General features: G+C 42.5%; 1 protein-coding gene and 1 long non-coding RNA gene across 5 annotated transcripts in view; one reads left to right on the plus strand and one right to left on the minus strand.

Annotated features, from left to right (window-relative positions):
• Positions 1–24,139, plus strand: part of INPP4B (inositol polyphosphate-4-phosphatase type II B) — a 622,734-nt gene that overhangs the window by 184,755 nt on the left and 413,840 nt on the right. The window lies entirely within an intron of this gene.
• The window catches only part of LOC142754855 (uncharacterized), a 49,848-nt gene that overhangs the window by 3,734 nt on the left and 21,975 nt on the right, over positions 1–24,139 (minus strand). Inside the window, exon 3 of the long non-coding RNA XR_012883019.1 lies at positions 20,090–20,247. This is a non-coding gene — a long non-coding RNA (uncharacterized LOC142754855). The remainder of the gene's footprint in view (positions 1–20,089; positions 20,248–24,139) is intronic.

The raw sequence follows: 24,139 nt of genomic DNA on the forward strand, positions 1-24,139 counted from the left end.
GAAGATACAGGGAAATGTCCTTAGTGTGAGAACCCTTTAACATAACTTTGAGATCATCTTTGTGAAACCCTTAGGTGTGGAAATGAGCGTAACTACCATGGCAGCAAGCATACCAGCTGCCACAGGGTGCAACATGCCAGTGGGCCTACCTCCACTCAGAGAAGAGGTGCAGTTAGTGATAATTGGAATAAAGTGCGGAAAATTTAATGCAGATCACAATGTAGAGACAATAATAATGATAACTTTTTCATGTTCTGCTGCTGATGGTTGTCATGATATAGTGATGTCCATTACATGTTTTGCTATAAGGCCACAAGGTTACTAGTTCCACCCGTAAGGGTTTGCACATTGTGGACTACTCTCAATATATGAACTATATGGCCAAACGTATGTGGACAACTTACCATCACACGTATATGAGTTTGTTTGACATTCCATTCTTAACCCCTTAGTAACCAGCCTATTTTAGGCCCTAATGACCAAGCAATTTTTTACATTTTTCTATAGTCTCATTAAAAGAGCTATAACTTTTTTATTCTTCTGTCGACATAGCTGTATGAGGACTTGTTTTTTGCAGGATTAGTTGTACTTTTTTATGGCACCATTTTTGGGTACATATCATTTTCTGATTAACTTTTATTTTTGGGGGGAATAGAAAAAAACCCTGAAATTCCGCTATAGTTCTATGCATTTTAAATTCACGCCATTCACTGTGCGGCGTAAATAACACGTTACCTTTATTCTATGGCTTGGTAAGATTGCAGCTATACCACATATGAATAGGTTATTTATGTTTTACGACTTTTGCACAATAAAAACTCTTTTAAACTAAAATTATTTGCTTTTTGCAACGTCTCTTCCAAGAGCCGTAATATTTTTATTTTTCTGTCAATGTAGTGATATGAGGGCTTGTTGTTGTGTGGGACGTGACATAGTTTTGATTGGTACTGTTTTGGTGTACATGGGACTTATTTATCAACTTTTATTATGATTTTTTTGGGGAGCAATGGAAATAGCAATTTCGCCATTGTTTTTTTGCGTTTTTTTTATAGTGTTCACCTTGTGGTTTAAATTACATATTAACTTTATTGTTTGGGTCATTAGTATAAAATTGACAGGCAATCTATTAGGACATGCCTGCGGCACGTCTTAATAGGCATATGCCCTGGCAGACCTGGTGGCCTTTATCCTGCCATGACACCCCATCGGAGGCCCGCGATTGCATTTGCGGGTCGCCGATGGGTGAGAGAGGGAGCTCCCTCCCTCTGTAAATGATTTAAATGCCGCGGTCGCTATTGATTGCGGCATTAAACAGGTTAAACGGACGTGATCAAAGTAAACTTCGATCGAGGCTGTTGGAGCAGGAGCCCGGCTGTCATCACACAGCTGAGCACCTGCTGCAGCCTGCACAGAACACCTGTGCAGGACTTAGACTGGTCCGCGGTGAAAAGGCGACGGCCTAGCCTAAGGCCCCTTAGTGATCACCGTGAAAAGGCGTATTGGTGGTCACTATGGGGTTAAACTATGGGCATTAATACGGAGTTAGCCCCCATTTCATGACTTTAATAACACCATATCTTCTGAAATTTTGTCATTTTACTAATTCTGTGTTTCGATGCATCCTAAAGGTGTTTTAAATGGGGTTGGGGTTAGGGGCCACTCAAGTTCCTCCACACCAAACTTGTCAAACCATTTTTATTGACTTTGCTTGGAGCAATGGGGCACAGTCATGCAAGAACCAGGGGTGGGATTCAAATTTATAACCGGTTCCTTCTTTTGCGGAGAAAGACATACGCGCTGTGGGGGGGGGGGTCACAGTGTTTTATGGTGTATCCCTGTATATATGTACTGAGCTTGGTTCTGGGGCTGTATTTATTTACTGAGTTTGATTCTGGTGTTGTATTTATGTATGAAGCTCTGGTGCTTTATATATGTACTGAGCTTTGTTCTGGTGCTGTATATATGTACTGAGCTTGGTTCTGGTGCTGTAGGTATGTACTGAACTTGGTTCAGGTGTTGTATTTATGTACTGAGTTTGATTCTCAAGTTGTATTTATGTATGAAGCTTGGTTCTGGTGCTTTATATATGTACTGAGCTTTGTTCTGGTGCTGTATATATGTACTGCGCTTGGTTCTGGTATTGTATTTAGGTGCTAAGCTTAGTTTTGGTGTTGTATATATGTACTGATCTTGGTTCTGGTGCTGTATTTATGTACTGAGCTTTGTTCTGGTGCTGTATTTTTGTACTGAGCTTGGTTCTGGTGTTGTATATATGTACTGAGCTTTGTTCTGGTGTTGTATATATGTACTGAGCTTGGTTCTGGTGTTGTATATATGTACTAAGCTTTGTTGTGGTGCTGTATTTATATGCGGAGCTTGGTTCTGGAGTTGTATATATGTTCTGAGCGTCTCTTTGGTGCTGTATATATGTATTGAGCTTGGTTGTTATGATGAATATAACTCCAGAACCAAGCTCAGTACATATATATACAGCACCAGAACCAATCTCAGTACATATATACAGCACCAGTACAAATACAGCTCAGTACAGAGAAAATTTTCAGATTTAGTTTAACCCTTCACAAAAAAGAACGATGCACACATCATCTCGCTGCAGATCATACAGTGACTACAGTACTGAGCAGTCACAGGGAGAATAAACATTTACATTTAGTGACTCTGATGACGACTTCTCAGATTCAGTCGTTCTTTTTCTCTTTACTTTTTCATCTGGTCCAGAACTCTATGATGCCTCCTGACCATGACCCATTTCCTCGAAAATGGGTCAATTTTCTCAATCCGATGTCTTCGGAAGCTCACTTTTTCAACATTTCTGCACCTATAAACGAAGAGCAAATTCTTATGGTGCCACACTCTATGCCCCTAAATATAATAGTATCATACAATGTGTCCCTGAATATAATAGTGTTACAAACCTTGCCCCTGAATATAATAGTACTATACGCTGTGCTCCTGAATATAATAGTACCATACACTGTGTTCCTGATCATAATAGTACCATACACTGTGCCCATGAATAAAATTGTGTCAAACACTGTAAAGTAATGCACCACACACAGTGCCCCCTGTAGATAGTGGCCTTCATAGAGCCCTCTGTAGATAGTACTCCCAGTAGAGCCCTCTATAGATAGTACTTCCCATAGAGCCCTCTGTAGATAGTGCTCGCCATAGAGCCTTCTGTAGGTAGTAGCGTTCCCTGTAGATAGTGCCCCATGTACCGTTCCCTGCAGACAGGGCCCACTGTAGCATAACCTGTAGATAGTGACCCCTGTGGCATTCACTGTGACGTTCCCTGTAGATAGATTCCCCTGTGGCATTCCCTGTAGATAAGTGCCTCTATATAGTCCCCTGTAGTTAGTGTTCCCTATATAGTCCCATGTAGTTAGTGTTCCCTATATAGTCCCATGTAGTTTCTGTTCCCTATATAGTCCCCTGTAGGAAGTTCCCTATATAGTGCCCTGTGGTTACTGTTCTCTATATAGTCCCCTGTAGATAGTGTTCCCTATAGTCCCCTGTAGTTTGTTCCCTATAGTCCCCTGTAGTTACTGTTCCCTATATAGTCCCCTGTAGTTAATGTTCCCTATATAGTCCCCTGTAGTTACTGTTCCCTTTATAGTCCCCTGTAGTTAGTGTTCCCTTTTGACGTCATCGCGCCAACTGCATCATCACTAAAGCACCGAATGGCGAGGCACCCTCTGCCTCGCCAAGGCAGTGCTAGGCTACTGAATTGTATCCGTGTCCTAAGGACGCGAATACAATTGAGCGCAAGGGACCGGTTCCGGCTTCCCGCTTCACCCAGTTCTGCGAACAGGCTGTAATTTAACAACCGGTTCGGAAGAACCGGCCGGATCCCACCCCTGGCTATAACAGAAAAGGGCCTTCCTCAAACTCTTGCCACAAAGTTGGAAGAATAGAATCTAAAATATATTTGTATGCTGTAGCATTAACATTACCTTAGACACGTACTTGAAATAGGGGGGGCCTAGCAAAATTTCTGAAAAACAGCCCGAGACCATTATCTCTCCTCCAACAATTTTGATGCTTTGTGACTGAGTTATTGTTACTCCTAGATGCTTCCATTTCACAATAATAGAACTTCCAGTTGACTGGGGCAGATCAAGCAGATCATGAACGGACTTGTGGCAAAAGGGCATTCTATGACAGTGCCCCATTTAAAGTTGCTTAGCTCTTCAGTATGACCCGTACTACTACTACCACCAGTATTTGTCTACGAAGAGTGCATGGCTGCGTGCCTTCTTTTATGCAGCGGTTTGCAACAAGTGTGGCTGAAACACCTGAACTCAAAAATTGGGAAGGCTGTCCACATACTTTTGGCCATATAGTGTATGTTATAGGCTTTTTGTTCTTCTTGAAAACCTTTCTTTTCTACCCATCTGTTTTATGTTGTACATTATGATTCTGTAATTTTTTCTCTTTTTAACATTGTTTAAATCAGCGAGAAGAATGAAGAGTGAGAAATAGGCGAACCTTAGTTTGACTATTTTCAACACAACATTAAGTGTTCGCTCTAATAACTAACATCCATTTCAATGGCAGTTAAATACAAGTTTTTTGCAAATAAGATATTTAGTGTTCAACAGAAAGAGTTTAAAAGCCGTTTTTGTGTCTGTAAGGAAGAAAATAGAGCTACGTAAATAATTGTTTCAGAACCGCATAGTGACTTTTTTTATACTCAAAATTATGAAGAAGTCTCCGCATATTTAAGTATTGTGTTTTTTCACTGGGAATGGATTTCATATTGAAAATATTATTTTTTTCTTAATATTAAAAGGCAGCACTAGCTGAATGTGCAGGGTCTTGTAGTAAATCAGAGTGTCAGAGTGACTGATAGTCGAGGCTGCGTACAATGTCTGATAAATGGCTACAACACCATGAGATGACTTAATTGTGCAGTAAGAGAGAGTCCTATGGTTCTGAGCAGTAGGAGCTGCATTATGCTGTTGTTTTCTATGTGCTTTGAATACGGCCATTTATTGTACTTGTGTTCTTTGCAGCTAATTCCAGAGACATTACCAAGACCATTATAGTCTGAGTTACCCAGCTGTCCCATTCATGTTACAGAGAGAGGTTTGATATACTATCACACCAAATAAAAAGCAGAAAAAAATCTTAACATTGTACACTGTATCATTATGATTTCTCATCACTGGGACTGAGGGGCTCTATCAACTTTTTACAGTTGACACTATGCATGTGGGCAGGAAGTCTTCTCCTGTCATCATCCAAACCCAGTTTCATCAAGTGGCCAAATGGTTAACCATCAATCCAGCGAATGCATTTCCACATCTCCAGTGACTGTATGGTTTACAGCAAAAGCTTAGCATTGTGTACAGTGAACTCAGGCTTGTGTGTGACCATGAAACAAAATCCCTGAAAACCATTGAACAGCTCTTGTGCTGATTTTTCTTTCACAGTCTGTTTGGAACTTTATAGTGAGAGTTACAACCAAGTACAGCAGATTTTTTATGAGCTATGCTCTCCCGAACTCTTTGAGCTTGAGTTATTAATCCATTTCACGGCTGAGATGTTCTTGCCCCTAGACATTTCCACTTCATAATAACAGCACTTAGGCATATATGAAAGGGCAGAAGTTTGACCAACTGACTTGTCAGAAAGGGTGCATCCTATGACATTGCCATGTTAAAAGAAATTCTTCAGTATAACTTCTACTGCTTATGTATACCATGAGTATGTGTGTGTGTGTGTGTATATATATATATATATATATATATATATATATATATATATATACAGTGAATGAAATAAGTATTTGATCCCTTGTTGATTTTGTAAGTTTGCCCACTGTCAAAGTCGTGCACAGTCTAGAATTTTTAGGCTAGGTTAATTTTACCAGTGAGAGATAGATTATATAAAAAAAAAAAAATGAAAATCACATAGTCAAAATTATATTTATTTATTTGCATTGTTCACAAAGAAATAAGTATTTGATCCCCTACCAACCATTAAGAGTTCAGCCTCCTCCAGACCAGTTACACGCTCCAAATCAACTTGGTGCCTGCATTAAAGACAGCTGTCTTACATGGTCACCTGTATAAAAGACTCCTGTCCACAGACTCAATTAATCAGTCTGACTCTAACTTCTACAACATGGGCAAGACCAAAGTGCTTTCTAAGGATGTCAGTGACAAGATCATAGACCTGCACAAGGCTGGAATGGGCTACAAAACCATGAGTAAGACGCTGGGTGAGAAGGAGACAACTGTTGGTGCAATAGTAAGAAAATGGAAGACATACAAAATGACTGTCAATCGACATCGATCTGGGGCTCCATGCAAAATCTCACCTCGTGGGGTATCCTTGATCCTGAGGAAGGTGAGAGCTCAGCCGAAAACTACACGGGGGGAACTTGTTAATGATCTCAAGGCAGCTGGGACCACAGTCACCAAGAAAACCATTGGTAACACATTACGCCGTAATGGATTAAAATCCTGCAGTGCCCGCAAGGTCCCCCTGCTCAAGAAGGCACATGTACAGGCCCGTCTGAAGTTTGCAAATGAACATCTGGATGATTCTGAGAGTGATTGGGAGAAGGTGCTGTGGTCAGATGAGACTAAAATTGAGCTCTTTGGCATTAACTCAACTCGTCGTGTTTGGAGGAAGAGAAATGCTGCCTATGACCCAAAGAACACCGTCCCCACTGTCAAGCATGGAGGTGGAAACATTATGTTTTGGGGGTGTTTCTCTGCTAAGGGCACAGGACTACTTCACCGCATCAATGGTAGAATGGATGGAGCCATGTACCGTCAAATCCTGAGTGACAACCTCCTTCCCTCCACCAGGACATTAAAAATGGCTCGTGGCTGGGTCTTCCAGTACGACAATGAACCAAAACATACAGCCAAGGCAACAAAGGAGTGGCTCAAAAAGAAGCACATTAAGGTCATCGAGTGGCCTAGCCAGTCTTCAGACCTTAAACCCATTGAAAACTTATGGAGGGAGCTGAAGATCCGAGTTGCCAAGCGACAGCCTCGAAATCTTAATGATTTACAGATGATCTGCAAAGAGGAGTGGGCCAAAATTCCATCTAACATGTGTGCAAACCTCATCATCAACTACAAAAAAGTCTGACTGCTGTGCTTGCCAACAAGGGTATTGGCACCAAGTATTAAGTCTTGTTTGCCAAAGGGATCAAATACTTATTTCTCTGTGCACAATGCAAATAAATATATATAATTTTGACTATGTGATTTTCTGTTTTTTTTTTTTATATAATCTATCTCTCACTGGTAAAATTAACCTAGCCAAAAAATTCTAGACTGTTCATGTCTTTGACAGTGGGCAAACTTACAAAATCAGCAAGGGATCAAATACTTATTTCCTTCACTGTATGTGTATATATATATTTATTTATTCTAACCAGTCCTCCCAGACTGCACATCAAATTTTACCTTGTATACAATAATAAAGAACAAATCCGAAACCTGTACTATCTTGTGGGTTTAAAATCCAATATTTATGACACCGATCTGGAAGCGCAAACACATTCAAATTCAGTACTTACGCGCATTAAACCAACATGGTTAATAATTATAGGACGTTCTTAAATAGATTGTCTCGTGGAGACAAACCCTCTCCATAATCCCTATTCGTATATGGACATCATGGTGGGGCCCCCCGCTTGGGTCTTATGCTAAAGTCCTCACTCTGTTAGCTATAGCAGAGAGTCACCAAGCAAGAAGGTAACTATACTATATGGACACAAGTATTGGGACGCCCCTCTTAATCATTGAATTCAGGTGTTTCATTCAGTCCAATTTCCACAGGTATATAAAATATTGAACCTAGCCATGCAGTCTACCTTTAATAATAATAATAATCTTTATTTATATAGCGCCAACATATTACGCAGCACTTTACAATTTAGAGGGAACATGAAGCAAACAATATCAGACATTACATAGTGACAAGGTTAATTTACAATTTAAACCAGAGTGAGGACCCTGCTCGCAAGAGCTTACAATCTATGAGGAAATAAGGGAGACACAAAGTGTAACAGTGTTTGTTCTGTACAATAGTCCAGCCATTTTTATACACATGGGGTGGTACACATAAAGCTGCATGAGCCGGTCAGCAGCCAGTATCCATGTATGACGGACATGAAGAGAAGGAGTATGAGGGAATCTTATTCTGATGACTAATCTAAAAGGGGGGCCATGGAAAGGAGTCAGATTAGGGAATGTTATAGGCCTGTCTAAATAGATGTGTTTTCAGGGCACGTTTAAAACTGTGGATATTGGGAATTAATCTGATTGTCTGGGGTAGCACATTCCAGAGAACTGGTGCAGCACGAGAAAAATCTTGGAGACGGGAGTGGGAGTTTCGGATTATGGAGGATTTTAATCTAAGGTCGTTGGCAGAACGTAGGGCCCGAGTAGGGTGGTAGACAGAGATGAGGGAGGAGATGTAAGGAGGTGCAGCACTGTGGAGAGCTTTGTGGGTAATAGTAATGTTTGAATTTTATTCTGAAGGGGATGGGCAACCAGTGCAGTGACTGGCACAGATTATAGGCGTTTGTGTAGCGGTCATAAATATGAGCCTGGCTGCTGCATTGAGGATAGATTGGAGAGGGGAGAGTTTGGTGAGGGTAAGACCGACTAGAAATGAGTTACAGTAGTCAAGACGATAGTGAATCAGAGCAACAATGAGAGTTTTGGCAGTTTCCTCCGTAAGAAAAGGGCAGATTCTGAAGATGTTTTTGAGGTGAAAATGACAGGAGCGTGAAAGTGATTGAATGTGAGGAGTAAAGAAAAGATCTGAGTCAAAAATAACCCCGAGACAGCGGGCGTGCTGCTTAGGAGTTATGATAGTGCCACACACAGAGATGGAGACATCAGGTTTACGGAGGTTAGTAGATGGTGGGAACACAAGGAGCTCAGTTTTAGAGAGATTCAGCTTCAGATAGAGAGAGGACATGGTGTTAGAGACAGCGGACAGACAATCACTGGTGTTATGTATTAGAGCAGGGGTGATGTCATGGGAAGAGGCATATAATTGGGTGTCATCAGCGTAGAGATGGTATTGGAAGCCAAATCTGCTGATGGTTTGTCCAGTAGGAACTGTGTAGAGAGAAAAGAGGAGCGGACCTAGGTCTGATCCTTAAAGGCAATGTGTTGCCAGAAAAACATGTTTTTTTTTTTTTAATTAAACATTTAGTGTGTGGGTGATTAAACATTGTTCAAATTTTTTTTTTTTTTTTCACGAGTCAGGAAATATTATAAATTAATTCTAATTTATAGTATTTCCCATTTCTGGTCACTAGATGGAGCTATTCCCAAAATTGCAGCATTGCAAAATTGGGTAAAAAGCCCTCGCTCTAGTGAGCTCTCAGCATCCCCCCCTCCTTTATCCTGGCTAGTGCCGGGATAAACGAGGGGTTTGAACGGTCTAACCTCCTACACTGTGTGTCGCCATTTTTTGAGCTAACACACAGTGTAGTAGGTTTACATACAGTAGTAAACACACACAAACACGAACATACATTGAAATCTCTTACCTGCTCCTGCCGCCGCGGCTCCCTCCGGCCCGTCCGCTCCGTCTGCTGCCGCTGGTCCAAGTGCACAAGTCCGGAAGCCGCGACCGGAAGTAGTAATATTACTGTCCGGCCGCGACTTCCGGTCCACAGGAAAATGGCGCCGGACGGCGCCAATTTCAAGTTGGACTGTGTGGGAGCGGCGCATGCGCAGTTCCCACACAGACGCCGTACACACAAGTGAATGGGACGGGAGCCGTTCGCCGTCCCTATGGGACTGTGGCTGCCGTATTCCATGTCTGTATGTGTCGTTAATCGACACACACAGAAATGGAACAAAAAATGGCAGCCCCCATAGGGAAGAAAAAGTGTAAAAATAAGAAAAAGTAAAACACAAACACACAAATAAATATAAACGTTTTTAATAAAGCACTAACATCTTGAACATATGAAAAAATTTTCTGTGATGACACTGTTCCTTTAAGGAACCCCGATAGCAAGGGGAAGAGAACAAGAAGTGGAACCAGCAAATGACACACTGAACGAGCGGTCAGAGAGATGGGAGGAAAACCAAGAGAGAGCCGCGTCCTTGAGGCCAATAGAGTGGAGCATGTTAAGTAGGAGTTTGTGGTCTACAGTATCAAAGGCTGCAGAGAGATCCAGAAGAATCAGGAGAGAGGATTTACCATCCGATTTAGCCGCCAAGAGATCATTTGAGACTTTAGTAAGGGCAGTTTCTGTGTAGTGTATAGTGCGGAAACCAGATTGTAAGGGGTCTAGAATGGAGTAAGAAGAGAGATAGCGGATAATGCGAGAGTAGACTAAGCGTTCCAGGAGTTTGGAGATGAAGGGCAGATTAGAGACTGGTCAGTAGTTAGCAGCGCTGGATGGGTCAAGAGTTGTTTTTTTCAGTAATGGGTTTATAATGGCATATTTAAAAGAGGAGGGATAGATACCAGAGGAAAGAGAGAGGTTAAATATTTTAGTCAGGTGACTAGTGACACCTGGGGAGAGGGACTGGAGGAGGTGTGAGGGGATAAGATCACTAGGACAGGTAGTAGGACGAGAAGAGGAGCCTAGAGACTTCTGTTTGGTCAAATGCTGAAAGTGAAGAAGAGGGAGTGCGGGAGGGAAGGGGATCGATGTTACTCGGGGACTGGGAAATAATATCATGCCGGATGTTGTAAATTTTAACTTTAAAATAAGTGGCCAGGTCTTCAGCACTGAGATCTGTGATTGGCGTCTGCACTTTAGGACTAAGGAGGGAGTGAAAAGTATCAAAGAGGCATTTTGGATTATTAAATAGTGTGGAGATGAGAGAAGTGAAATAGACTTGTTTGGCTTGGTGAAGGGCAGAGTTGTAATGGAGGAAATCTGCATCCAAATGCAATTTTCTCCACAGTGGTTCGGCACATCTCAAGCACCGCTGAAGAAAGCGGGATTGAGGCGTGTGCCAGGGTTGTCATCGTCTTTGTTGAGTGGTTCGGAGTGTAGGGGGGGCTGCTTCATCCAATGCATTCTTGAGAGTGTTATTGTAAAGTTTGGCAGCCAGATTGGGACAGGAGAGGGAAGAGATAGGGGACAATGAGGACTGTAGACTGTTTATGAGTTTTAATGGCATGTAGATTTCTGTATGTCTGATACGTAGGGATGACCTGAGAAGGCAGAGAATATTTGATAGTAAAGGAGATAATGTTGTGGTCAGAAAGCGGGAGAGGAGAGTTAATAAAGTCAGAAACTGAGCAGGGACAGAAGAAGACCAGGTCAAGTTAATGCCCGTATTCATGTGTAGGAGAGTTAAAAAGTTGTGACAGTGTGTGTACCTTTACAAACATTTGCCAAAGAATAGATCACTCTAAAGAGCTCGTTGAATTCGAAGATGGGACTTTAATAGGATGCCAGCATTGCAACAAGTCCGTTTGTGACATTTCTTCCCTCCTAGTTATTCCACCATCAACTGTGAATGGTATTATTGCAGCGTGGAATCGTTTAGGAACCAAAGACCACATGTATTTGCAGAGCGGGGTCACCAAAAGCTGAGGCGCATAAAAGTCGCCAAAGCTCTGCTGACTCAATAATTCAAACCTCCTCTGGCATTAACATCTGCACAAAAACTGTGTTCTGGGAGCTGCATGGCATGGATTTCCATGGACGAGCAGCTGCCTGCAAGTCTTACATTATCAAGCACAATGCCAAGCGTCACATGCAGTGCTGTAAAGTACGCCGCCGCTGGACTCTGGAGCAGTGGAAACGTGTTCTGTGGAGTGACCAATCACGCTTCCCTATCTGGCAGTCTGATGGACGAGTCTGTGTTTGGCAAATGTCAGTTAAACGTTACCTGCCTGACTGCATTGTGCCAACTGTAAATTTTGGTGGAGGAGGGATAATGCTATGGTGTTGTTTTTCAGGGGTTGGCCTAGGCCCCTTAGTTCTAGTGAAGGGAAATCTTCATGCTTCAGCATACCAAGACATTTGGGACAATTGTATGCTTCCAACTTTGTGGGACCAGTTTGGGTAAGGCCCTTTTCTGTTCCAGCATGACTGTGCCCAGTGCACAAAGCAAGGTCCATAAAGGCATGGTTGGGTGAGTTTGTGGAAGAACTTGACTGGCCCACACAAAACCCAGACCTCAACCCCATCATACACCTTTGGGATGAACTAGAACAGCGATTGCAAGCCAGGCCCTCTTGTCCAACATCCATGTCTGACCTCACAAATCCTTTTCTGGATGAATGGGCAAAAATCCCCACAGACACACTTCAAAATCTTGTAGGAAGACTTCCCAGAAGAGTAGAAGCTGTTCTAACTGCAAAGTGGGACGAACTCCATATTAATGTCTATGGATTTAGAATGGGATGTCATAAAAGCTCCTGTACATGTAATGTAGGTATCCCAATACTTTTGTCTCTATAGTGTTACTGTTTTTAGATTAAACTTCCCCCGGCAATATTAGATTGTTGAAGGTTTTATAATTTGGGACCCATAGCTTTATTGTGTTGACAGATTTTTAGCATTTTTGTATTTACAGAAAAGGTTATTTTGGAAAGTTAACCCCTTTAATGAGCATCAGAAGATGTTTTGCTATTTAACAAATTTTATTATGGAACTGACTGATCAACTTCAGTGCAATAATGTAAGATAAGGAATGGCATTAATGCTGGTAGTCCTACAATTTTAAACATTGTTATGACATATTTTAGTGTTCCAGAACTTTGAAATCTAAAAGTGACTAAAGGTCTTTGAAAAGCTGGACAAGTTTCAAAATTCTGACAAAATTTGATCTGCTTCAAACTTTTTGGTTGGGTGAGGGCATGCCTTAGGACCTCAAAAGATGTATTACGGGACTATTATGCTATCTATATCCCTATGCCAGAGATGCACTGACTTTTACTGTAATGATGTTTTCGAATTGATAAAACCACATTTTAATTAGGAATGTAAATTTAGTGGGATGCCCATAGAAGAATTACGGTTTATTCCTGAGTTTATAAAGGCCACAAACTAGAGAAAAGGATGGATTATAGATTATAACCTTCACTATCCCATCCCCCAAATACACAGGACACGCTATAACTTTTATTCACTTGAAAAATTGCGCCCATGCACATGTAACAGTATAATTTGTGCACTATATTGAACTATTATGTTTATGAATGTCACTATAATGTGAGCACTGTATGGTACTGTTAGTTTGCACTGTATACTGCTATTATTTAGTCATTTTGGGGTACTATTATTTGGGCAGTATTATGACAGTGTAAATCTTCATGTCCTTAATTTTGAAGCAATGAAAGGTTAGCTCCCGGAAATGTATTGGTCAATGCCATTACAGAGCTTGATCAGGCCCTCATACTATATTTCAGCCCACTTGTAATGGATGTCCTTATTTTAATAGGTCTACCATGGTGGCAGGATCATTAATATTTAAAAAATCTTCCAACAATTCAACTTGTTTGAACATAGAAATGATTATTCTTAAATTAGGATGCTTTCGTTTTAAGACAAGACCAGGGGGTTCTACAGTAAGGTACTCTATTACATGCTAAATGAAAGATTTGTGTCACGGCTGGACCCACTGGGCCACTCCGCTATAACGGAGTAGCAGCTGGCCAAACAAATGTCAATGACCGGCCCTAGGGCGACAGTACCTGGATAGCTGGCTTGTGCTGGTGTATCGGAAGCTGGCTTGTGCTGGATAATTGAAAGTTGGCTTCTGCTGGAGGAGATGACGCTTTAGGGAGCAATTCAAATCGGACAGTCGTAAGGATGATGGGGAGGCAAGACCTCTGCTTCCTTCTTGCTGAAGACATCTGCATAACAGGCATACTGGGGAGGCAGACCAGAGAGTGATTGAGGTACCGGGGACTGGACCGGACAAACCTGGGACAAAGTGGGATCCCCACTGGAGAATCTTTTCAGAATTCCAGGCGAGGATCCGGGCGTGTTGGCGAAGCCATGGTAGTCCTAGAAGGATTGAGTTAATAGCTCTAGGTAGAACATACAATTGTATTTTGTTCCGATTGTAGACCCCCCCACCCCCTCTTGCAACTTCAAAGGTTCTTTGATGGAAAGAATTGGTTCTGGCAGAGGTTGATCATTCACAGAAGGAGTCGTGGGCAAGTGGAGACGGTCTACTAAGGCCTGATGGATGAAGTTCGCAGCCGCTCCAGAATCCAGATAAGCGGAAACAGTGTGATTCTTCACCAGAGGAAATTGTCACAGGAATTGATAATTCGGGAGAGAATTTTGCAGAAGGCGTCAGTACACCAAGGGTGGTCTCTCAGATCAACCCTAGCCACAGTACAAACATAGTGCAGACGTTCCGCTAGCCTACCGCTACTGGTCAAACAGTCTGACTCTGTCCACCTGCATTAGGCTCTTCAGGGACGATAACCGAAGGAAATATCAGAGGTCTCTAGAACGTAGCTGCCAGTCTGTAGGACCTTCCTTCTCGATGAACTTCCTGGGCATGTTCTCGGAACCTCATGTCGATCCGTGTAGCCAAAAGAATCAGAGCATCCAAGGTAAAAGGGACATCACGACCCGCCAGCTCATCTTTGATTTTAGTGGCTAATCCCTGCCAGAAGGTTGCCACCATAGCCTCGTTCGAAGCAAGCTCCGCTGCCAAAGTACAGAACTGGATGGCGTACTCTCCTACTGTCGATTCACCTTGGCGAAGAGTCAGAAGCGAAGCAGCGGCAGAAGACGTACGGCCCGGTACCTCAAACACAGAGCGAAAAGTCTCTAAGAACAACTGTAGGTTGGAAGACTCTGGCCCCTCACATTTCCTGATGGGGTTCACCCAGGCCAGAGCTTTGCCAGACAGTAGGGAGACAATGAGGGCAACTTTGGTCAGATCAGAAGGGAATAGATGTGCATGCAGCTGGAAGTGGATCTTGTACTGGTTGGGGAAGCCTCGACAGATTCTTGCATCTCCATCATAACGAGATGGTAGTGGCAACGAAATTCCAGCCCCAGAACTGACTGAAGCGATGGCGGGTAGTGGAGTAGGTGGATCAGCGACTTGAGAGGTAGTCAAGGAGGCAACAGAGGCAAGATCCAAGCGTGTGGCATTGACCAATTGCAGAAGCTGATCCCAGCGTGCTCGGAGATCTCGCATGTCCGCATGCATTGCTTGAACCGGCATTTTTTTGCTTAAACAGCGGGATCCATGGCCTGAGCAAATGGTCACGGCTGTGGGGAATGTGGACCCACTTGGCCACTCCACCGTAATGGAGTGGCAGCTGGTCAAACAAATGGCAATGACAGTCACTAGGGCGAGAGTACCTGGATAGCTGGCTTGTGATGGTTTATCGGAAGCTGGCTTGCGCTGGATTATCGGAAGCTGGCTTGTGCTGGACAATCGGACTTGTCTCGGATACAGGACATGGAAACTGTAGTCGTCACAGACACAGGACTTGGCATGGACCGGGACACAGATACTGAAGTCACAAGGACACTGGACTTGGATACAGGATACGCTATGGAACCTTTGCAGACTAACACAGGGATAGACACAAAATTGCTTAGGCAATAATGAAGATGGCAGAGTTCTTTTTAAAGTCCCAAGTGTGTTGGGATTGGTCTGGGGTGAAATTTGCGCGCTGGCCATTTAAGACCGGGGATGAGGGCGCACGCACCCTACGTGCATCGGCCAGAGGAGAAAGCAGTGCGCGCCGGTGTGAAGGAGACACTGGCAGAGTTTGAGTACTGCGGTCGCGGCTGCCGGTAAGTGGGGGATACAATTTGTCTTGCTAAAATGACTTCACGCTGAGTCCTAGATTTCATGCATTCCTGCTCCCATGAATAAATTAAGGCAATTGACTATTTTTAAGCATCCATTGATGGGACATGTGACATTGTAGTTTATCAACGTCATGAGAAACCTACTGCAAAGTTAATTTTAGTATATTACAGCACATCAAAATAAATTATCAATGTAACATTTGTTTGAGGACATAAGTTATGACCAAGCCATTTGTCCTTAAACCATCATGACTGTGACATCTGATGTCCTACAATGAACAGTACATGACACTTATTACGCTCAGTAAAAGACTGTATTGATGCTTGTTTACATTTGTTCAAGTTTCTGATATATGTATACTTTACAACACTAAAGGAAAAAAATTAAATATACATATATGAAATAGGACAGTTTGTTTGCGCGTGTGTGTGTGTGTGTGTGTGTGTGTGTGTGTGTGTGTGGGCACAGCTGATTCTAGCTTTTCTGTTGCCTGAGGCAAAAATTGAAATGATCTGGATTGACATCGCCGTGGCTGTTCTACATCACCAGCAGCCTCACAAAAATAAAAAATCACCCATTATCTTGCTGCAGATCATACAGTGACTACAGTACTGATTAGAGGCAGAATAAACATTTACATTAGTGACTCAGGTGACGTCTCCATCCGGTCCAGACCTCTATGATGACTTCTTCCGGCCGCGACCCATTTCTGCAGTTTTCCGCTCCGATGTCTTCAGTTTATCACTTTTCAAACATTTCAGCACCTATAAACGAAGATAAAATTCTCATGGTGCCACACACAATGACCCTAAATATAATACCGCCATACCTCTTATTCTAATAGAACCATACACTGTGTCCCCGATTATAATAGCACCATACACTTTGTCCCCCCCCCACACACACACTGCTCCCTTTTATATAGAGCCACCTGTAGACAGTGCCCCACATACATAGTGCCTCCTATAGAGCCTTCTGTAGATACTGCCCCCATAGAGCCCCTGTAGATAGTGCCCCACAAACAGCCCCCTGTAGATAGTGCCCCACATATGGCCACCCCTGTAGATAGTGCTCCACATGTAGCCCCCACATACAGCCCCCCTGTAGATAGTGCACCACATATAGCTCCCACATACATACCTTGTAGGTAGGGTTCCACATATAGCCCCCCCTGTAGATAATGCTCCAAATATAGCCCCCACATACAGCCCCCCTGTAGATAATACTCCACATATAGCCACCACATACAGACCCCCTGTAGGTAGTGCCCCACATATGGCCCCCCTGTAGATAATGCTCCACATACAGCCCCCCCTCTTAGGTAGTGCTCCACATATAGCCCCTTATACTTTTAACAGAAAAAAAACAACTTTGCATACTCCTCTAAACCCATTCACGTGCCGTCCTCTTACAATGCAGGCCTGCTCTCTTAGCAGGTCTGCTGGGGCTGAACAAAGGCGCTGAGTGGCAGGGCAAGTCATTCTGCTCGGCCAACCAGCGCCTTTCAACGTTGCGTTGTTGAAATGCGCTGATTGACAGGCTGTCTTGCCCTATCAATCAACTATGCAAGTGGCGCAATGATGACATCGCGGCGCTTACGTCATTGAAAGGCACAAAATAGCGGGGCACGGAAGCGCCGCCATTCAGCGCTTATGCATGTAATTGTATCTGCGTCCTATAGACGCAGGTACAATTATAGTGCAGGAGGGGGTGGCCGCCTGAGGCGAGATGCCTATCTGATGGACGGTGCGGCCCTGTGTGTAGGTGTTTATATATACAGTACTGTGCAAAAGTTTTAGGCAGTACTGCTAAAAAGAATAGTTTCAAAAATAGAAGGTTTTTTTTTCTATCAATTAACAAAATACAAAGTGAATGAATAGAAGAGAAATCTAAATCAAATCAATATTTGGTGTGACCACCCTTTGCCTTCAAAAGAGCATCAATTCTTCTAGGTACACTTGCACACAGTTTTTGAAGGAACTTGGCAGGAAGATTGTTCCAAACATCTTGGAGAACTAACCACAGATATTGTGGATGTAGGCTTCCTCAAATCCTTCTGTCTCTTCATGTAATCACAGACAGACTCGATGATGTTGAGATCAGGGCTCTGTCGTGTCGTTGTTCTTCTCAACGCTGAAGATCGTTCTTAAAGACATACAGGCATGTTTGTGGTCGTTGTCCTACTACAGAATAAATTTGGAGCCAATCAGAAGCCTTCCTGATGGTATTGCATGGATAAGTATCTGCCTGTATTTTTTAGCATTGAGGGCTCTATTAATCCTGATCAAATCCCCACTCCATTTTCTGAAATGCAGCCCCAAACATGCAAAGAACCTCCACCATGCTTCACTGTTGGCTGCAGACACTCATTATTGTACCACTCTCCAGCCCCTTGGCGAAAAAACTGCCTTCTGTTACAGCCAAATATTTAAAATTTTGGCTTATCTGTCCAGAGCACCTGCTGCCATTTTCTGTCCCCCAGTTACTATGTTTTGGTGCATAGTTGAGTTGTCTGGCCTTGTTTCCACATCGAAGGTATGGCTTTTTGGCCACAATTCGATTATTACAACTTTTGGCCAGACTTCACTGAAAAGTAGATGGGTGTACCTGGGTCCCACTGGTTCCTGCCAGTTCTGAGCTGATGGCACTGCTGGACATCTTCCTTTTTGCCTTTGATCTGCTGCACTAAGTTTCCTTGACCGACCATTGCGTCTACGGCCCTCACCGTTGCCCGTTTCTTGGATCCTTTCCATTTCGGTCAAATGCATTTTGTGATATGACAATAGAAATGTGCAAAAATTAAAATTACTCTCCGAATTAGCGCTCTCTGAAATTCACAGGCGACTACCGAAATGCGTACACATGAAATCTGTAATGGCAGGGGGTAGGGAGACGGACAAGTGAGCCCTAATCTACCCGCCACTCTGTCCCTGCCTACTTGCAACGACCCGCCCTTGGCGACGGGGTACAACTGGGCGGCGGTCCCTGCGCTCAGTAAGTGCACGACAAACATACAAAGGAACACAAGCAAGAAAAAGGGGCCGTTGCCCACGGCAACACCGTGAGCAACCAGAGTGGTGAACGAGCCGAGTCAAGCCAGGAGTGTGCGAGGTACAAAACGAAAAGCAGAAGAGTAGTCGGTAAGCCAGGGTCTGTATGGAGCAGGATCAAAAATAGCAGGAGCTGTAGCTGGGCCAGGAAACCACAAGGAAAGAATCACAAGCACCGAGGGACAGGAAGTGCAGGCTTAAATAGACCGAGGGCGGGAGCTAGCTGAGTCTGGCCAGGTTACGATAGGTTCTCCCACTCCTAAGCCTGCCAGCCTGAATGGTGGAAGCAGGAGTCAGTCTCAGGGATGTATTCTTAGGTGCTGACTGATTAGTTCTGAGAGTTAACCCCGAAGCTTTTGCCTGGCAGATCCTTTACAAAATCATGTTACAATCGTAGACAAGGTCCATTTTGTATCGCTGAGGCCGATTGTAATAATACGTAACTTAAAGTCACCTTGATGTGCCATTCCCAAGCTCACACACACATGCACACGCGCCCACACACATTTAGGATTTTACGCGTGCGGTACATTTTGGGTAATGCTAACACTGGCGCTAGCCGATGAAGACGATAACTTTAAAGTTAAATATCTCAGCGAAAAAAAATCTATCCTATCTCAAAATCGATTGCGGCATTGTTTTTGTATTGAGAAGAGCTTTCAAATGAGCCCCCACTCGGCGAAGATTTTGCTGCCACCGCCCCCAAGCGGGTGGGGGTGTTTATTTTTTAGGTTTTTTTTCTACCCATATCAATAATTAATTTCTTTAAATTTAATGATTCAGGATTTAGCGACCAGAGAGCTGAACAAATGTTTATACCTAATATATAGACCAGGAAATAACATGATGAACATGATAAAGTGATGCATATTTTCTCTTGCTGAAAGTGCAATAATCCGACTTCTTCCCACCACCCATATTTCTACTCCTGAATCTTTTAAACTATTTTTAAAGAATACCAGGCCCCTTGGATTTATTGACCAGTATGCACCAGGGTAAGACAAATTTGCTGGAATATGTCTTTGCTTCTATATTTTTGTTCAACTCTCTGTGTGAAGGTGTCAGCAGACTCACATTTGTACAGACTACTGAAATAAGAGCACTTTTCTTCTTATACAACTTAGCTATTATGTGGGTAAAATGACAATACAGTAATTTTACTCTTTTCTTAACAAAAAATTAGCAATTCTAAATCTCTTGGATTTCATCACAATATAAAAATGGTGAATTATGGAAGAGGTGGAAAGATCTGCAAGTTACCTGATGGGTGCGTGATAAAGTGTGTTTAAGTAGGATGACCGTGGTTTTCAGTAGTAATCTTGTCTACAATTAACTTTAAAAAGCTTTCTGTTTTGGAACTTTCAACACAAAACAAGGCTTGGATTCCACACAAATTTCCTGATCTATTCTTATGTATCCTGGGAAGGAATTTTGACAACAAAATTAGGAGAAAATTGATGTTGCAGGATTTGTGTCATTCTTTATATACATTGGACATGCAAAGTGGAAGACAAAAATAGAAAACAGCATAGAAACCTCCTCTGTGTGATTATAAATATATACACTGTGTGATTATAAATATATACACTGTGCACATAACACATAGTGAAAGGAATCTAACAACCTTCCCTTCACTTTGAAATAAACAAAAGCAGAAGACGGAGTCTCTTCAGAATTCTAGCAGTGGTCTACTTTTTCTTTTAACATCTTCTATTGGAAAATTGGCCCCAGTTATGCAACTTGGTCATACTAGAGTAATACTAATATTAGACAGCTGGTTCCACTTGCCAGCTGAGCTAGTTTTTAGCCAATTGCATAGTGCTCTATTTGCGAGCACCTGAAAAAAATGTGCGTCACAATCTGTCCATTTTTGGACCCTAGCTGATATCAGGTTAAATTGGTCTATACAATCATCTGTAACTCTAGACCATCACATCTCAGACTCGAGGATTTTACTCTAAGGCAGATTCACACAAACTAGTGCAAACTAGTACGTGAACCCGTGCGGGTCCCGTTTTCACAAATCCTCATAGACTTGAGTCTATCGCGGGATCCGTGAGAACAGAAGAAAATAGGACATGTTCTATTTTTCAAAAGACCCTGTTGAAACAACGGCGGTGTACATGGCCCCATTGAAATACATGCGTTCATGTGACGGCCGTTGTTTTAACTGCCGTCACACGGACGTATACTATGGTCATCTGAATTTGGCTTAAGACATTTGCTTCAGAATTTGGGTTGAGGTTTTCTACATAACAGGCTATCATATTGCTGCTATGTGGGACAGATATACCACAAAATTATGAAAATGTAATTTACTTTATTATAAATATAATACTGTCCATTTAGAAATACTTTTATTCAGCAAGTTCTTCCTTGATTATACATATATTTTTTTTAGCTTTTTAAAAAAAAGTAGAAAAATGGTACCAAACTGCTTTACTGTGAAACCCTTTGCCACAATTACTTTTACTCTTCTCAAGTATTTCACTGAAGTTTGGATGACCTGGAAATCTTAAATACTAAACTAGTAGAGAATGTAATAATCATTGACATTGGTGTATTTTTATACGGCACCACTCCTGCATCTCGCTGGTGTGTGCATGACCAGGTGCTCGAGAATGATATCACAAGCAGTTTTGATCACCCATTTTAACAGGCAAGGGTTTCTACAGCCTGCCTGTCCTTTGATCCAGCCTTGGATTTGTCCCCTTCTGTTCTCTCCAATTCTACTCCAGACTCCGTGTTCATTACGACCTCTGGATTGTCATTCCTGGTTGACTTTCCAGTTCTGATCCACAGCTCTGTCTTAATACTCTCTGGTTTCTAAATCGCTGCCATGTCCACTGCCAATGGGGGACTACTAGGGGGAACAATTATCCGACCAGCTAAGCCAAAACTTTCTTTGAGAGGTCCCTGGTGAAGAATGGAGGGATACCTTAGAATCCCTACTTTGATTTATTCAGCGCCAGACCAATTGCAGTACCCACTTTCTAAAGTACGCCACTTCATATGTATGGCCACCTTTAGGGGAGTAGTTAGATAGAAGTACCTCCGGTGTTATAATTATGGCTTAATTTGCACACAAAAAGAAGATCCTATCTGGGTTAGTCAAATGCAGTGTTTCAGAAATGTGTAAAATCTTCTCCTTTTATATGGAATGCACAGCATGCGTATAGTTACCAACATTTATATTGACAATTCAGGTCTGACCTGGATTAGATATTAGTATATCAAATTACGAACTTTATTCAAACACGGCTGCTTTCTTCCAAAAATAGCGCCACAGGTTCTGTATTGCAGCTCATCACTATTCACTTTAATGGAGCTGAGCTGCAATACCAGAAATTCTGTTTTGCTTTTGTAATATGGATTGTTTTGTCACTGGTCATAATGACAGGAAGTTTGAAGGTGAAAACAACCATAGCCATACAGCTCTATAACGGGTTGTCACATTTGTAAAGTAGTTCACCTACTGTACTAGAATTCTGTGCAGTGTAATTGCCTTTTCCTAGCAAGAACACAGTCCGAGAGATAATCCAATGCTTGTAAACTCATAAGGAGCTGACACGAGCTAGTGCGCTGCATTAAAACAAATGCAGCAAGGCGTACAGGTTTATTTTCAGTAATCTATGGATGATGATGTAGATTGAGGCCACATTATGATGTCGAAGATTGAGGCAAAAAGGCACATTTCGGTGTTGGCATGGCCGGATTAAGGATGGTGGGGGCCCCTATCACAACCCCATGAATGCATATTTCAGCCACGTACTGTATAGCAGATGTGGCAGCGAATGTGCATGGACACTCCACTGAAGTGCCAGCGACTCAATGAGACTTCAAAAGAAAGAGCCATATAGATAAGTGGCCACCGTTCCCCCTCTTCTCGACTGGGTAGGATCACCAGGCCTCCATTTTGGGATCCCCATTTTTCTGAGAGGTGGGGTCTCAGAGGTGAGCAGTGTATACACTACCCATAAAATTAATGATTACCAGGTAAGTAAAAAATAATAGCAAGGCAGAAACAAAATGCAGCAACAAAATGTATAATGTATGGTTTAACATATGATAACAAGTAAACCTACTCTATTGTCTTAACTTAGAGAACAATTACGACACAATGTATTAAATGACAAATTCAGAAATACAACATCTCTAGTTTTTGGTTTGCTTTGCAGGGGCGAACATACTTTGTGTGCTATCTGTGCAGCTGCACAGGGGCCCAACAGGTAAGGGGGCCCTCTGCTACCTTAAAAGTAGCTGGTGGCATTCTACTGTCTATTCGGTACTGAGCTAATGAATTTCATGTAGCTCACAATTACTGGTGGATTGTTGGAGAGATATAATGAAGATGTTCTGTGGTTGGAGAGCAAGGGGTCTGTAATATATTCTTGCACAGCGGCCCTACGCTGTCTTTGTCTGACACTGTTCTTGAAGCTTTAACTGTCCAAAAACGATATAATTTTTTTTGTTAGTCTAGATATTAAAGACCGTTGACTATTCCTGTTTGTTTATCTCCTACCTCCTCTCCTAGTTGCTATATAATCCAAAAGGACATATCATTTTCTCAGTATGATGCAGTGGCTTATCTTTGGAGATCAGTGTATGATGTGGTGAAGCTCACGAGTTCTCCTTGGGCCTAATTGTCCCTGAACCTTCAGTGCTCCGACTGGACAATACTGATAGATTTTCTGTTTGCAACTAAAATGCTTTTATATTTTTTGGCCTTTAAAATATCATTGTGATCATTTGAGATTATGTCGTTTATTAGTAAATTGCCATCAAATTACTTTTAATATATAATAATGTGTATTGTATTTATTAGGAAATCAAGGTCTAGTAGATAGACTTCCTCAGGACAACAAATAGTGTCACTGTGCACTATCATCGCTCTTTCAGATTATTCCTGTGTGAGCTACTAAAGCTAAAGCCTCATGCACACGACCGTGCATTTGCGGCTGTATACTAGCAGAGTAGCAAGAGCAGATACTATAAAACACATGTTAATCTATGGGCCAATGCACATGACCCTGGCTTCTACGGTCCGTGTAGTGCCCGGAGCCCGGACTACAAAAAAATAGGACATGTCATTATATGGTCCGCATTTGCGGTCTGGGCTCATTGAAATCAATGTGTGCCTGGTCCGTGAATTGCGGATGACACTCCGCAGCCCATCGGTGCCGTGATCACAGACCGTGCACACAGCTATGGCATTGTGCATGAGGCCTTAGTATTCCCACGGACTAAGGTGTTCTGCATGTCATGAATGGGACGAAACCTTACAGATGGCAAAGGCTTTTTATGACCCTA

Source organism: Rhinoderma darwinii, chromosome 1, assembly GCF_050947455.1.
Source record: "Rhinoderma darwinii isolate aRhiDar2 chromosome 1, aRhiDar2.hap1, whole genome shotgun sequence".
NCBI classification, from domain to species: domain Eukaryota; kingdom Metazoa; phylum Chordata; class Amphibia; order Anura; family Rhinodermatidae; genus Rhinoderma; species Rhinoderma darwinii.